Raw genomic sequence first — 8,913 nt, 5'->3', positions numbered from 1 at the left:
CATTTGTCCCAGGTTTAAACTTAACTGTTCCAAGAAAAGATATTTAGAAGAAGGACTAGGGGAGGGGAGGGATGGTGGCTGCTTGTTCAGCTCTGAAACTGTAGGGTCACTCTGGGAGGTGAGCTAAGCTCCAAATGGTGGATCACGTCCAAATGTGGATCAGGGGGTCTGGTCCCTGACACTGGCTTCCCGGAGATCTGCAGCTTCCTAATTCTCCAAACTTTGCTACCTGGATCAGGATGAAATTAACCACCATGAACGACACTATGTTCCTTTAAAATCCTTTTCTAGCCTGTCAGCAGAAGAGTCTGGCTTGTGTTTCTGATCACTTCCTGTTTCTCTTCTTACAGCGAGCTGCTCTTTGAAGGGCAGTTCTTGAGCTCAGAGCATGCAGAGCTGATGAAACATGGCTTGAAAGATGGATCGGCTTTACAGGGGAGCAGAGTCCATTGGCTCCTATACTGCGGAAACCTTTTTCTGGCCGTTCTGTTCCATCTACAAAAGATACTGCCTCTCGGTCCCACCAGGAGAGCCAGAAATTTCATGGGCGTGCAATGCCACAGGAGACAAGAAACAGCCATTCTTGCCTGTCAGCCAGCCCCGATGTAAGTCCCACTGTGTGTCATATGTTTACATGTGTGTATGTGGTGTTTGTCTTGTTTGGATTTGTATGTTTTCACATGTGTGTATATGTCATTTGTGTATATGTACGTCCTGTAAGTGTGTGTTTGTTTGAGGATATGCACTGTTTATAAACATTTGTGTTTGTGTATATGTGTGTTTACATGCCTGTGTGGTGTATGAATGTTGTGTATAGAGATTGCATTATATATGTGCATAAAGCTTATGTTTCTGTACATGTTGTATGTATATTTGTGCACCATAGGCATGTGTGAGTGGCTTTGTATGTACATTTCTGTTCATTTGTACGCATGTTTACATGTATGTGTATGAATGGGGTACACTGTATTTTTATGGATTGTATGTGTCCTGTTTGGATTTGTATATGTGTTTATATGTGTGTATTATTTGTGTGTATATGTGTATGTGTTTTCAACTGCATAAATGTGTGCCACAAGTATATGTTCATGTGTGTTTACAAGTAGGCATGGTGAGGGTATGGTGGATATCATGTTTATATTTTTTACTTAAATTTTTTTCCATAGAATATATTTTGATCATTTTCCCCTTCTCCTTATCCTGTAATTTACCAATCATTTATGCTCTCTCTCTCTTAAAATACAAAATTAAAAAACCTGAAAATCAAAATAATCAAATTAAAAAACCAGTAAGACAAAAAGAAAAGGCCAAAACAAAATGAAATGATTCATAAAGTCCACAAAACTGATTTTTGGTTTTGGGCCCATGCACAGCAATAGATAGCTAACACGAACTGAACTCAGCATCTTTGGTTGGAGGTTCTTCCTCATAACGTTTTGTCAGAGCATTTACGACTTCCAGTTTTGAGTTTTTATGGGATTCTGTTACCGTGTGTGTCTACATCTGTATGTGTTTCTCCTGTGTTTTCTTTAGCTCTTCTTCACTTGTTTGTTTGTTCACTTATTTTGTCCTATTCTGCTTTGTTTTTGTTTTATCTTTTTTGTTTTATTATTATTCTTTATTTTGTTTCTAAGGGGAGACAGAAAGGGTGTGGATTCTGACCGGAGGAGAGGTGGGGATGATCTCAGGGGGTTGGGGGAGGGGAAACCATAATCATAATATTTTGTATGAAGAAAAAATTCTACTTTCAGTAAAAGAAAAATAAGGGGTAAGCCCACAGAAAATCATGGAGCTTGTTTTGTATGATACATGTATTTCTATGTATGTCATATGTGTTACATGTTTGTGTGTTTACGAACCTGTGTGTGTGGCTGTGTCTACACATTCATATATATGTAAGTGGCGTGACAGAAAGAGCTGTAGCACGGAGCCAGAACTTAGTGCTCTGTGGTGTTCTTCATGCTTGTTTGTCTCGGTGCTGGGGACCTGAAGCCAGGGTCTTGCACACTCCCTGTAAGTGCTCTACCTCTGAGCTATGTCTGCCACCTCCCAGTGGGCAAGGGTCCCTGGGGCACTTTTTAAATTTCACTCTCTTTCTGAGCAATGTAACCAGGGTGATAATGGCTCTCTCATCTGGGCTGGAGATAAAAATTTGAAGTGTACCCTGCGTGTGTGTGGCACTGCCTGGGGAGGGCCGGGAAGACTCGGAGGACACGGCCTCCTTCCTTTGACTGTCGCCCTGGGTGGTTCCTGGGCTCTGCACCCTCCAGTTTCATCTGTTGGGAACTGTTTCTTGTCCGTTCACTGTTCTCCAAAGAACCAATGAGGATCAGTGAAGACACACTGCAAAGATTGAAGGGTCTGTAGCTTGTAGACCTCCGGGTCATAGAGCAGGGGACACAAAGGCAGCCAAGGCAGTGGGAACGCTGCTCAAGCCAGGAGGTGGCTGACCAGAGCTGAATGAGGCCATCGACCTGGCCTGCTTCCTTGGGAGCCACCAGACTTTCTTCAGGTACCTGCATCCACGTGTTAGCCCATCCACATTAAGCCAGCCATTTGCTGAGCATTGTAAAGCTGTGTCTTCAGTGGCTCCCACTGGCTTTTCCCGGGATTCAGAGGAGACAGGGCAATCTGCTGGTTGAATAGAGCAGAGCACCCAACAGTGCGGTGACAGCAAATCCAGGTCCACACTGGGGCTCCCCGCCCCAGAGCCTTTGTCCAGATCGTCTAGTCTGGCTGTGAGGGTCCTGAGAAAGTCATGGATCATGACTTCCCAACCCTGTCGGGAATCTAATAATCAATCCAATAACAGCTCTGCAGGCTCCTGAGGCAGAGATGGTACTGCCCAGGAAGCAAGGAAGCATCAGAGCGGTGTTGGCAGTTCCTGGTTGGGATGCCGCGGCTCTAATGTGCAAAGAGAGCTAAAGGTGATCGGTAACTGTGACTAGACCATGACATTGCAGGAGCAGGTCTCTTTAGATTTAGCCCGAAAATTCACCCTGAAAGGATACTGAGGACCAGGAATGTGAGCATCCTAGCCAATGATGGTGTCTCCATTCCACACTGAGGCGCCCGGTTCACCCCTTGCACTGTGAAGGTCCCCATGACTGCCCCCTTCCTTGCCACTACTGAACACAGCCACCAGCTTTCAGCCTTGCCAGTTCTCAGTGCTAAAGCCTAGATGGTTCTTTCTGGACTCAAGACCCAAAGTTGCACCCTCCCCAGAACTTCCTGACCCTGCCCATGTAGATCTTACATGGTCTGAGACACAAAATCAAGGCCATGCTACCTCTTTCTCCCTCCTCCTTACCATTCTTCTCCTCCTGATCCCATTTCTCCATCCTGGGCCTCAGTACACAGCTCTGGACACTGTCTGCCCAAACCAATTCAGTGGCTCCTTTCTCCATGACAAATAATCTCTTACACTCATGGTGGAGGACACACCTTTGGGGGGTAGGGTTCCTAAAGCCCCCAGAAAGTGCCCCATACTCCTTACCCCATACTTACCCCATATTTACTTACCCCATACTCCTTACCCCATACTCCTCTTTCCCACTCCTTATCAAGCACACACACACACACACACACACACACACACACACACGTGAAATAACTTTCCTCTTGCTAGGAAAAGACAAGCATCCCTTCAAACACAATCAGTTAAAGTTTATAGGCTGGAGACATGGCTCAATGGATAACAGGGCTTGCCATGAGAACTTAACCCTGAGTTTGATTCCTGGAACCCACGGGGGAGGAGAGCATTGTCCTCTAATCTCTCCGTGTGCACAAGGCACATAACCGCCTGTGAATGCAATGTTCACGAGCACACACATGTATGTGTGCACGCGCACACACACACATGTGCACACATACGCACACACAAGGGCACAAATTTTATTTACACGTATTTAAATGTATTATTGTCTTCTGTGGATGGAAGAAGAGTGTAAACATGGTCCCCAGAAGGACCCCACAAGGCAGTCGCCCCTGGACTCCGATCAAGGGCTGACAAAAGGTACACTGCTTTCCTAGCAGAGGAGAACTGGGAGGCGTGGATGGGAACACCAGTGTGCAGATGGACGCGAGCCTACACCCTGAGTGCTGGCAGGGGCAGCTGAAGGCCCTCATTACATAGATTTACCCACTGTAGCCAAAATAGAGCAAGAGGGCTCCTCTTTACACCGGGGAAAACCAAGGAAAGGGACCCCTGCCAGGTGGACGGCCTTAGGGGTGACAAATGCCAGTTCCAAGGAAAAGAGCCTTCGTATCTACGCTCCTCCCTGAGAAGGACGTGCTGGTCTGGACGTGATAGGAAGACTGCTCCCAGCTCTGCACGTCAGCAGTCCTTGTGTGTGGTCAGCTGTGTCCGATGTGTCACATGGGTTGACAGTGTCATGCAAGCAAGCAGAGTGTCACCAGTGGCCACTGGGAGGGACTGGGCTCCGTCTTCTCAGAGAATCCCCTTCACCACCTAACCTAAGGAGAGGGCATTTGGGGATGCTAGAAACCTACCCATGTTTTCTTTCTAGAAGAAATGATTTGTGACTCATTGCATTTTAACATGAATGATATTTTTCCTTATTTATTCGAAGGGCCAGGACCATCAGGGAAAATCAGCCCAGTTATTCTACCACATGGGAAAGTCACCAACACAGGCTAAGCCTTTTTCACTTCTTACGGGAAGCAAAGCTAGTCATTACTTGAAAAGTCCCCTCTCTGCATCTCACAGTGCATTTAGCTTTTCTGTTTGAGCTCCAGCTGCTGAAAAGAGTTCCTCTCTGGCCCTAGCTGCACCTTAGCTAGGCAGGCAGGAATGGACATCCAACGTCCGTGCTTAATCGAAACTTCTGTGTATACACTCAAATTCTTTCTATTTCCTTTGGAAAAGCTCAGGAGAGCCAAGACGATTGCAGTTCAGCCTAGGGTGCATACGTGCAGAAGCAAAACCAGTGGGTGCTGAGGTTTGAAGGCAGAACCTAGCAGTTTTTGGTAGGGTTAGCGCTATGTGATCTGAGACCCATCAGTGTCTCCCATGGGGACCACACTTGGAAACTGTCATTTGTCACTGTATGTGGTTTGGGTCCTAGGATCTGCAGGGCTGGGAGAAGGGCATTTCCTTCCCAGTCCCCAGCCTCGGGCATATTTAAAATTTTTAGCACTGGATTAGCCAGTGTTTAGTTGACATATGAGTCTCCCTTCTCAGCTGGTGGCTCTGATGTCCTTCTTTGTAGGATGTTCACCTCTGCCTTCCAGGACACAGGCTGAGAATGTAAGCCCAGGGAAGACTCAGGGTCAGACGCTGGCCTTTGTCTCTGCAAGCTCCTCATCCTGGAACTCTGTTTCTCAGATGCGCAGGGGTTTATGGCCTCTGATAAGCAGAGGGGATAGGTTCTGTCCCATTTCTCTCTGATGGTTTGTTTTGTCAAATTCTTCTAGGTCTGAAGGAGAAAGAGCTCACCCCAAAGAAACTGCAGCTCCTTTTGGTGGGGAAAACAGGAAGTGGGAAAAGTGCAACAGGAAACAGTATCCTTGGCAGGCAAGTATTTGAGTCCAAAATCAGCACTAGACCAGTGACCTTGACCTTCCAGAAAGGGAGTAGAGAGTGGGATGGAAAGGAGGTTGAGGTGATCGACACCCCGGACATTTTGTCACCTCAGTATCAGCCTGAGGTGGCAGCTGAGAAGATCTGTGAAGTCTTGGCCTCTCCAGGGCCCCATGTAGTGCTCCTGGTGATACAGGTGGGCCGGTACACGGCAGAAGACCAGCAAGCTGCCAGGCGCCTCCAGGAGATCTTTGGAGAAGGGATCCTGGCTTACACCATTCTGGTGTTCACTCGGAAGGAAGACCTGGCTGGGGGCTCCTTGGAGGAATATGTTCAAGAGAACAACAATAAGAGCCTGGATGATCTCCATGTTGCGTGTGAGAGGCGACACTGTGGCTTCAACAACAGGGCACAAGGGGATGAGCAGAAGGCCCAACTGGAGGACCTTAAGGAGAAAATCGACTTGGTCTTGTGGGAAAACGAGGGCCACTGTTACACCACAAAACTTCCAAATGTTCCCAGCAAAGCAGTTTAACCACAGAGCAAGGCTCTGAGGAGGAATCCCTCGAAGAGTCCTGGCTGAAAGGCTGTCCCAGATCCAGATGGCTTCCGAGAGACCTGTAGGTTCCTGATAGGGAGGGCATCCTGACGAGTGCAGGACGACCATACGCAGGAGTGTCTTAGTTAGTGCTCTCTTGCTGTGAAGAGACACCATGACCATGGCGACTCCTATAAAAGAAAGCATTTATTGGGACTGGCTTACGGTTTCAGAGGCTGAGTCCATTATCATCATGGCTGGGAGCATGGCAGGAAGCATGGAAGCAGGCAGCAGACATAGAGCTGGAGAAGTAGCTGGGAGTTTACATCCAGATCCACAGACAGCAGTTTGAGGGAGACTCTGGGTTTGGAATGGGCTTTTTGAAACCTCAAAACCCGCTCCCAGTGACAGACTTCCTCCAACAAGGCCACACCTCTTAAGCCTTTCAAACAATGCCACTCCCTGGTGACCAAGCACTCAAATCTATGAGCCTATGGTGGTCATTCTCATTCAAACACCACAAGGACATTCCATCAGCAGCTCTACCCTGTGTCCAGCCCTTGTATTCTGCTCCCTCTGTCTCCAAAGAGAACTTTCTAGTCCTTAGGTCAGACTGTCAAGTGTGGCAATGGGCTGAGGCCTCAGTTCAGGGGAGTCAGCTACATTCTGTGTCCAGCTATGTCATTTCTTTCTGACACATGGGTCCTCCTTACACTTAGCCCATAGCACAGTGCCCTGACAGGGGACTTTCTGTCCCACTGATACCACATTTTTATGTTCTGTGTCTAATCTCTGATACAAACATAGCTCTTTGCCATTGCCTGACTCTTTCTTTCATGTAAGTTCCACAGCTGCCTAGCCAAGGTCATCAGGGTTGAATCAACCCAGGGACAGCCATGGGCCAGATGGTTATATATTTCTTAAGTTTCATCCTTATCCATAAAGGGGGACAGACATTATGATTACAAGATGCCTGCCCTGTGTAATGGGTAGAAAATGACAACAAGACAGATGACTAGAGAGGCCCAGACCATCAGTTAGGGTTTTCTTCCACGATGTAAGGTGTTTTCATAGGCTGTGCTCTATAACCGTGTTCTAAGCACTGATGTAAGGTGTGTTCATAGGCTGTGCTCTATAACCGTGTTCTAAGCACAGATGTAAGGTGTGTTCATAGGCTGTGCTCTATAACCGTGTTCTAAGCACGGATGTAAGGTGTGTTCATAGGCTGTGCTCTATAACCGTGTTCTAAGCACGGATGTAAGGTGTGTTCATAGGCTGTGCTCTATAACCGTGTTCTAAGCACTGATGTAAGGTGTGTTCATAGGCTGTGCTCTATAACCGTGTTCTAAGCACAGATGTAAGGTGTGTTCATAGGCTGTGCTCTATAACCGTGTTCTAAGCACGGATGTAAGGTGTGTTCATAGGCTGTGCTCTATAACCGTGTTCTAAGCACGGATGTAAGGTGTGTTCATAGGCTGTGCTCTATAACCGTGTTCTAAGCACTGATGTACTTCCAAGCTTTTGAGAGACTTTGCTGCAATGACCACATGTACACAGTGACTAATTTTGAACCATTTATGTCCTTGCTGGGATGAGGGGGGCAGCTAGTGCCTCTGCCGTCTTTTGCGAGCTAAGAACAGTTGGAACAAGTGCATGCAAGCAGAGCACCATGCAAGTGCAAACCTTGCAACAGATCCGAAGGCAGACAGGACATGGCAGAGACATGAAATCTGAGGGCACCAACCCAGAAACCTTGCCTGTGTGCCGTCTCCCTGGGCTTCACCATAGGCTCCCAATAAAGTCATGTTTCGTGGGTACCACTCGCCTCTTTGTGATTTTTGTCTGACTTGGGAAAAGAACCTTGAACTGATTGGTAAGCACAGAGGCTCTGATATGCATGGCAAGATATATCCTGGGCTATGGAAGAGTATGAAGAGGAGCCTAGAGAGAAGCTAAATCAATAAATTAATAAATATGACACTGGCACTTGATCCTCTTGAACCATAACAAACAGGTCTCATGGGCACTTCCTATGGTCAGAATGAGCAGAGTTGGGCTAAGAACTGCAGATGTCAGCCTTGGCCTAGGAGAACCTTACCCTGAGGCTTCAGGGGTCTCCATCTGCATGAACTTGAGCAGAAAAGGCCGTCTTCCCTCAGGTCACTCTTGTTACCTCCCCTTTTTTCTTTGGGTTCTATCACCCAGTTTTAGATCTAGCTTTGGGGATATGAGAGAGCAAAGTCTGTTTCCATATTTCCATGAGCCTCCTTCACCGTGGTAGGTGTGTGGACGGCTGAAGGAAAGGTCTGCCTGTGTAAGTGATCTCTGCAGGAAGATCAATCAGAACAGTGAGTTGAGGGAAGGGAGTCTTTGAAAGAAGGAAACCTGCAAAAGAAGGCTAGGGGCTTAGACCGCATGCATGGCGGGAACCTGGTTTCCACAAGAATGCGTCAACAGAATAGAGGCGTCTTCCTGGAGAGATGGTCCTACAGATGACATGCAGCCAACAGAAGAAGGAAGCAGGACATTGGCTTAGACCTCTTTTATTTATTTATTTTCATTTTTCAAGACAGGGTCTCATTATGTAGTCCTGGATGTTTTGAGACTCACTGTGTAGAACAGGCTGGCCTTGAATTCACAGATCTCTGCCTACCTCTGCCTCCTGAGTGCTGGGATTAAAGGTGTGTGCCACCACCACCTGGCTGACTCAGACCTCTTCAAGGAAGCAGTTTAGCCAACTGTACAGGCTGCTGTGCTTCAGATGCCCCTGAGCATCCGCAAGAGTCAGGAAAGGTGGGAGTGTGGCCGGCTGATGGGAAGTTAACGAGAGGAA

General features: G+C 47.4%; 1 pseudogene; it reads left to right on the top strand.

Annotated features, from left to right (window-relative positions):
* Window positions 1–379: 379 nt before the first annotated feature.
* LOC121439974 lies at window positions 380–7,886 on the top strand (annotated as a pseudogene).
* Window positions 7,887–8,913: the final 1,027 nt, after the last annotated feature.

The sequence above is a fragment of the Microtus oregoni genome, unplaced genomic scaffold (assembly GCF_018167655.1).
Source record: "Microtus oregoni isolate MIOR12 unplaced genomic scaffold, Mior012 000064F_ref0000363, whole genome shotgun sequence".
Lineage (NCBI taxonomy): Eukaryota > Metazoa > Chordata > Mammalia > Rodentia > Cricetidae > Microtus > Microtus oregoni.
This window is presented reverse-complemented; position numbering and strand designations above follow the sequence as displayed.